This window comes from Arachis stenosperma, chromosome 1, assembly GCF_014773155.1.
Source record: "Arachis stenosperma cultivar V10309 chromosome 1, arast.V10309.gnm1.PFL2, whole genome shotgun sequence".
Taxonomy (NCBI): domain Eukaryota; kingdom Viridiplantae; phylum Streptophyta; class Magnoliopsida; order Fabales; family Fabaceae; genus Arachis; species Arachis stenosperma.
The window spans coordinates 17,194,604-17,202,559 of record NC_080377.1 but is presented as its reverse complement, the minus strand read 5'-3'; the positions used below and the strand labels follow the sequence as shown (position 1 = coordinate 17,202,559).

The 7,956-nt window shown below is 40.8% G+C and overlaps 1 non-coding gene across 1 annotated transcript; it reads right to left on the bottom strand.

The window, feature by feature from the left end:
* Positions 1 to 5,196: 5,196 nt before the first annotated feature.
* LOC130951135 (small nucleolar RNA R71) lies at positions 5,197 to 5,304 on the bottom strand. The gene has a single exon (XR_009073843.1). It is a non-coding gene; the product is annotated as a small nucleolar RNA R71 (small nucleolar RNA).
* Between the last annotated feature and the right edge of the window lie 2,652 nt (positions 5,305 to 7,956).

Below are 7,956 nucleotides of genomic sequence, written 5' to 3'. Positions count from 1 at the left end.
TGGAGGCACAAGTGGGCCAGCTGAGTAAGAAAGTCATTGAAACTCCTCCCAGTATTCTTCCAAGCAATACAGAAGAGAATCCAAAAGGAGAGTGCAAGGCCATTGACATAGTCAATATGGCCGAATGCACAAGGGAGGAGGAGGACGAAAATCCTAGTGAGAAAGACCTCCTGGGACATCCCTCAAACAAGAAGGAGTTTCCTATTAAGGATCCTGAGGAATCTGAGGGTCATCTAGAGACCATAGAGATTCCATTAAATCTCCTTCTGCCATTCATGAGCTCTGAAGACTATTCATCCTCTGAAGAGGATGAAGATGTGACTGGAAAGCAAGTTGCTCAATATTTAGGAGCTATCATGAAGCTGAATGCCAAGTTATTTGGTAATCAGACTTGGGAAAGTGAACCTCCCTTGCTCATTAGTGAACTAGATACTTGGATTCAGAGAACTCTACCTCAAAAGAAGCAAGATCCTGGCAAGTTCTCAATGCCTTGTACCATTGGCACCATGAGCTTTGAAAAAGCTCTATGTGACCTGGGGTCAGGGATAAATCTTATGCCACTCTCTGTAATGGAGAAGCTGGGGATCATTGAGGTACAACCTGCCTTGTTCTCATTACAGTTGGCAGACAAGTCATTGAGACAAGCCTATGGATTAGTAGAGGACGTGCTAGTAAAGGTTGAAGGCCTTTACATCCCTACTGATTTCATAATCTTAGACACTAGGAAGGAAGAGGATGATTGCATCATCCTTGGAAGACCTTTCCTAGCCACAGCAGGAGCTGTGATAGATGTCAACAAAGGAGAATTAGTCCTTCAATTGAATGGGGACTACCTTGTGTTTAAGGCACATGGCCATCCCTCTGTGACAAAAGAGAGTAAGCATGAAGAACTTCTCTCAGTTCAGAGTCAAGAAGAGCCCACACAGTCAAACTCTAAGTTTGGTGTTGTGAGGCCACAACCAAACTCTAAGTTTGGTGTTCATACCCCATATCCAAACTCTAAGTTTGGTGTTGGGACCACACTTAGATTGACCTGATCACCTTGTGGCTTCATGAGAGCCACTGTCAAGCTATTGACATTAAAGAAGCGCTTGTTGGGAGGCAACCCAATTTTATTTATCTAATTTTATTTTATTTTGTTTCTTTGTTAATTTTGTGTTTAATTAGGTACATGATCATGAGGAGTCACGAAAAAATAAAAAAAATTAAAAAACAGAGTCAAAAACAGAAGAAAAAAATTTTCACCCTGGAGGTAGCTGATGAGCGGATAATTTGTACACTTTTTGGCATTGTTTTTAGTATATTTTTAGTATGATCTAGTTAGTTTTTAGTATATTTTTATTAGTTTTTAATTAAAATTCACTTTTCTGGACTTTACTATGAGTTTGTGTGTTTTTCTGTGATTTCAGGTATTTTCTGGCTGAAATTGAGGGACCTGAGCAAAAATCTGATCCAGAGACTCAAAAGGACTGCAGATGCTGTTGGATTCTGACCTCCCTGCACTCGAAGTGGATTTTCTGGAGCTACAGAAGCCCAATTGGCGCGCTCTCAACGGCGTTGGAAAGTAGATATCCTGGGCTTTCCAGCAATATATAATAGTCCATACTTTGCCCAAGATTTGATGGCCCAAACCGGCGTTCAAAGTCACCTCAAGAAATTCCAGCGTTAAACGCCGGAACTGGCACCTAATTGGGAGTTAAACGCCCAAACTGGCACTAAAGCTGGCGTTTAACTCCAAGGAGAGTCTCTACACGAAAAAGCTTCATTGCTCAGCCCAAGCACACACCAAGTGGGCCCGGAAGTGGATTTTTATGTCATTTACTCATCTATGTACTAGTTTTCTATAAGTAGGACCTTTTACTATTGTATTTTCATCTTGGTTCTTCTGGTTCCCTCTTTGGGGCCGAAACCAATGATCACTTTTGTTCTTATGTATTTTCAACGGTGGAGTTTCTACACACCATAGATTAAGGTGTGGAGCTCTGCTGTGCCTCGAGTATTAATGCAATTACTATTGTTCTTCCATTCAATTCCGCTTGTTCTTTGTCCAAGATATCACTTGTTCTTCAACATGATGAAGGTGATGATTGACGCCCATCACCATTCTCACCCATGAACAAGGTGACTGACAACCATTCTTGTTCTACAAGCATCTGAGGCTTAGTGAATGTCTCTTGGATTCCTGATTGCACGATGCATGGTTGATCGCCTGACAACCGAGTGCTCGCCTGACAAACGAGCCAACCATTCCGTGAGATCAGAGTCTTCGTGGTATAGGCAAGAACTGATGGCGGCATTCAAGAGAATCCGGAAGGTCTAACCTTGTCTGTGGTATTCTGAGTAGGATTCAATGATTGAATGACTGTGACGTGCTTCAAACCTGTAACCTACTGGGCGTTAGTGACAGACGCAAAAGAGTGATTCTATTCCGGTAGGGGAGGGAACCAAACCGGTGATTGGTAGCACTGTGACAGAGTGCGTGCATTAGCTTTCACTGCGCGGATGGGAGGTAGCTGCTGACAACAGTGAAACCCTACACGAGCTTGCCATGGAAAGGAGTAAGAAAGGATTGGAAGAAGGCAGCAGGAAAGCAGAGAGACGGAAGGGAAGGCATCTTCATACGCTTGTCTGAAGCTCTTACACCAATGATATACATAAGTATCACTATCTTTATCTTTATATTATTTTCGTTCATCATCATATACATTTGAGTTTGCCTGACTAAGATTTACAAGATGACCATAGCTTGCTTCAATGCTAACAATCTCCGTGGGATCGACCCTTACTCACGTAAGGTATTACTTGGACGACCCAGTGCACTTGCTGGTTAGTTGTGCGAAGTTGTGTAATGCCATGGAATTGAACCACCAAGTTTTTGGAGTTCATGACCAGGGATTATGAGAGTTGTGAAAAGTATTGTTCACAATTTCGCGCACCAAGTTTTTGGCGCCGTTGCCGGGGATTGTTCAAGTTTTGAGCAAGCTTTTGGTAACAATGCCTGGGATTGTTCTAGTTTGGACAACTGACGGTTCATCTTGTTGCTTAGATTAACTATTTTTTTTTTCGAAATTCTTGAAGATGAATTCTAGAGTTTCATGATGATTTGTTGAAATCTGGCTGGCTGAGAAGCCATGTCTAATCTGATTGGACCGAGGTTTCAACTTATCACCACAAGAGCTTGTTGATTCTCATCAATTTTGCTCTTGGAGCAGTGATCTGCTAAGATTTGGCTGACCTTTGGTCATGTCTAGTGTTTTGGACCGAAGCTTTCTTTGAGAGCTTGGCTGGCTGTGAAGCCATGTCTAATTCCTGGACCAGAGTCTTAGACTAGCATTGCACTGATTCCTGGAATTCTCATCAAGGATTTTGATACCTTTTCCCACTTAATTTTCGAAAAACACAAAAAAAAAATTTACAAAATCATAAAAACCAAAAATATTTGATGTTTCATGCTTAAGTCTAGTGTCTCATCTTAAGTTTAGTGTCAATTGCATGCATTCATTCATGTGTCTTAAGGATCCTCAAGTAATTCTTGATGATTTTTGTGTTCTAATCTTTGAATTCTATTGACTTGAAGCATTTTGTGTGTCTCATATGCATTCTCATATTGTTAGTGTCAGTAGTATACAAACTGCTAAGTTTGGTGTCTTGCATGCATTGTTAATTGATTCCTTTTGCATTTTGATTATTAAAAATCCAAAAATATTTTTAATTTGTGTCTTTTCAAGTCAATAATACAAAGAATTGAAGATTTAGAACATACTGCAGAGGAATTATACAGAAAAAGCTGAGCATTCAAAAATGCCCAGTGAAGAAGGCAGACTGGCGTTTAAACGCCAGCCAGGGTACCTGGTTGGGCGTTTAACGCCCAAAAAGGTAGCATTTTGGGCGTTAAACGCCAGAATGTATACCATTCTGGGCGTTTAACGCCAGGATGGTGCTAGGAGGAAGATTTTGTTTTCAAAATCAGATTTTTTTTAAGTTTTCAAAGTTTTTCAAAATCAAATCTTTTTCAAATCATATCTTTTCAATCAAATGTTTTCAAAATTAATTTCTTTCCTTTTTCAAAGATACTTACTAACAATTAATGATTTGATTCAAAATTTCAAGATTGTTACCTTTTCTGTTGAGAAAGGTTTAATGTTTGAATCATATCTTTTCTTGTTAGGCAAGTCATTAATTTTTAAAATCATATCTTTTCAAATTGTTTTCAAATCATATCTTTTAAAATTGTTTTCAAATCATATCTTCTCAATCACATCTTTTTAAAACCATAACTTTTCAATTAAATCTTTTTAACCACATCTTTTTCAAAATAGTTTTCAATCAAATCTTTTTGATTTCTAATTTAAAAATCTTTTTCAAAAATCACTTGATTTCTTTTCCACTTTTATTTTCGAAAATCAATTAGTGTTTTTCAAAAATGTTTTCAAAATATTTTAATTAATTTTCGAAAAATTACTTCCCTCCTTCCCACATCCTTCTATTTATGGAGTACCACTCCTTCTAAATGCACAATTCGAACCTTATCTAATTAAAGTTCGAATTCTTCCTCTCCTTCTTCTTTCTATTTCTCTTTTCCTCTGACATTTCAAGGAATCTCTATACTGTGACATAGAGGATTCCACACTTTCTGTTTCTCTTCTCTTTCATATGAGCAGGAGCAGAGACAAAGGCATTCTTGTTGAAGCTGACCCTGAACCCGAGAGAACCTTGAAGAGAAAGCTAAGAGAAGCCAAGGCACAACTCTCTTTAGAGGACCTGACCGAATTCTTCAAGGAAGAAGAACACATGGCAGCCGAAAACAACAACAATGCCAACAATGCAAGGAAGGTGTTGGGTGACTTCACTGCACCTACTCCTGATTTCTATGGGAGAAGCATCTCTATCCCTGCCATTGGAGCAAACAACTTTGAGCTTAAGCCTCAATTAGTTTCTCTAATGCAACAGAATTGCAAGTTCCATGGACTTCCAATGGAAGATCCTCATCAGTTCTTAGCTGAATTCTTGCAAATCTGTGACACAGTCAAGACTAATGGGGTTAACCCTGAGGTCTATAGACTGATGCTATTCCCTTTTGCTGTAAGAGACAGAGCTAGAATATGGTTGGATTCTCAACCTAAAGAAAGCCTGGACTCTTGGGAAAAGCTAGTCAATGCCTTCTTGGCAAAGTTCTTTCCACCACAAAGATGGAGTAAGCTTAGAGTGGAAGTCCAAACCTTCAGACAGAAGGATGGAGAATCCCTCTATGAAGCTTGGGAAAGATACAAACAATTAATCAGAAGATGTCCTTCAGACATGCTTTCTGAATGGAGCATCATAGGTATTTTCTATGATGGTCTCTCTGAACTATCCAAGATGTCTTTGGATAGCTCTGCTGGAGGATCTCTTCATCTGAAGAAGACGCCTGCAGAAGCTCAAGAATTAATTGAAATGGTTGCAAATAACCAATTCATGTACACTTCTGAAAGGAATCCTGTGAACAATGGGACTAATCAGAAGAAAGGAGTTCTTGAGATTGATACTCTGAATGCCATATTGGCTCAGAATAAGATATTGACTCAACAAGTCAATTTGATTTCTCAAAGTCTGTCTGGAATGCAAAATGCACCAAGCAGTACTAAGGAAGCTTCATCTGAGGAAAAAGCCTATAATCCTGAGAACCCTTCAATGGAAGAGGTGAATTACCTAGGAGAACCCTATGGAAACACCTACAATTCTTCATGGAGAAATCACCCCAATTTCTCATGGAAGAATCAAGAGAGACCTCAACAAGGTTTCAATAACAATAATGGTGGAAGAAACAGGTTTAGCAATGGCAAGCCTTTTCCATCATCTTCTCAGCAACAGACAGAGAGTTCTAAGCAGAATACTTCTGACTTAGCAACAATGGTCTCTGATCTAATAAAGACCACTCAAAGTTTCATGAATGAAACAAGGTCCTCCATCAGAAATTTGGAAGGACAAGTGGGTCAGCTGAGCAAGAAAGTTACTGAACTCCCTCCTAGCACTCTCCCAAGTAATACAGAAGAAAATCCAAAAGGAGAGTGCAAAGCCATAGACATGGCCAAATATGGAGAGGAAAGAGAGGAGGAGGACGCCACTGAGGAAGACCTCAGTGGGCGTGTACCAATCTCCTCTGAGTTCCTCAATGAGGAACAATGGGAATCTGAGGCTCAAAATGAGACCATAGAGATTCCATTGGACTTACTTCTGCCATTCATGAGCTCTGATGAGTATTCTTCCTCTGAAGAGGATGAGTATGTCACTGAAGAGCAAGTTGCTAAATACCTTGGAGCAATCATGAAACTGAATGACAAGTTATTTGGAAATGAGACTTGGGAGGATGAACCACCCTTGCTCACCAAAGAACTGAATGACTTGTCTAGGCAGAAACTGCCTCAAAAGAGGCAGGATCCTGGGAAGTTTTCTATACCTTGTACCATAGGCACCATGACCTTCAAGAAGGCCTTGTGTGACTTAGGGTCAAGTGTAAACCTCATGCCCCTCTCTGTAATGGAGAAATTAGGGATCTTTGAGGTGCAAGCTGCAAGAATCTCATTAGAGATGGCAGACAATTCAAGAAAACAAGCTCATGGACTTGTAGAGAATGTTTTGGTGAAGATTGAAGACCATTACATCCCTACTGACTTCATAGTCCTAGAGACTGGGAAGTGCATGGATGAATCCATCATCCTTGGCAGACCTTCCTAGCCACAGCAAAGGCTGTGATTGATGTTGATAGAGGAGAGTTGATCATTCAAGTGAATGAAGAATCCTTGGTGTTTAAGGCCCAAGGACATCCCTCTATCATCATGGAGAGGAAGCATGAAGAGCTTCTCTCAAAACAGAGCCAAGCAGAGCCCCCACAGTCAAACTCTAAGTTTGGTGTTGGGAGGCCACAACCAAACTCTAAGTTTGGTGTTGAACCCCCACATTCAAACTCTAAGTTTGGTGTTGGGAGGTTCCAACACGGTTCTGAGTATTTCTGAGGCTCCATGAGAGTCCTCTGTCAAGCTAATGACATTAAAGAAGCGCTTGTTGGGAGGCAACCCAATGTTTTATGGTTAACTATTTTCTTTTGATATTTTATCTTTTTTGTAGGTTGATGATCATAAGAAGTCACAAAAACAATGAAAAAAGCAAAAACAGAATGAAAAACAGGAAGAAAAATAGCACACCCTGGAGGAGAAGAAGATGGCGTTCAAACGCCAGTAATACTAGCTGTTGGGCGTTTAACGCCCAGTCTGGCACCATTCTGGGCGTTTAACGCCAGAAAGGGGCACCAGACTGGCGTTAAACGCCAGTAAAGGGCAACAACCTGGCGTTAAACGCCAGGAATGGGCACCAGCCCGGCGTTTAACGCCAGAAATAGCTCAAAACGTGATTTTGAGCAACATTTGGTGCAGGGATGGCTTTTCCTTGACACCACAGGATCTGTGGACCCCACAGGACCCCACCATCAATCTCTCTCTTCTTCCCCCATTCACCAATCACCTCAATACCTCTTCCCCAAAAAAACCCTTCCCCTATCAAATCCCATCTTTCTCTTCACCACTCACATCCATCCTTCATAAATCCCCACCAACCTCACCCTTCAAATTCAAACCACTTTCCCTCCCACACCCACCCTCCATGGCCAAACCATTACCCCCCCTCTCTCCTATAAATACCCTTCTCCAACCCTTCATTTTCACACAACCTAAACACCCTTTCTTCCCCTTCTTGGCCGAACACACCACCTTCCCCCTCTTCCTCATTTCTTCTTCTTCTACTCTCTTTCTTCTTTTGCTCGAGGACGAGCAAACATTTTAAGTTTGGTGTGGTAAACGCGTTGCTTTTTCATAACCATTTATGGCATCCAAGGCCGGAGAAACCTCTAAAAAGAGGAAAGGGAAGGCAAAAGCTTCCACCTCCGAGTCATGGGAGATGGATAGATTCCTCTCAAGGGTGCAT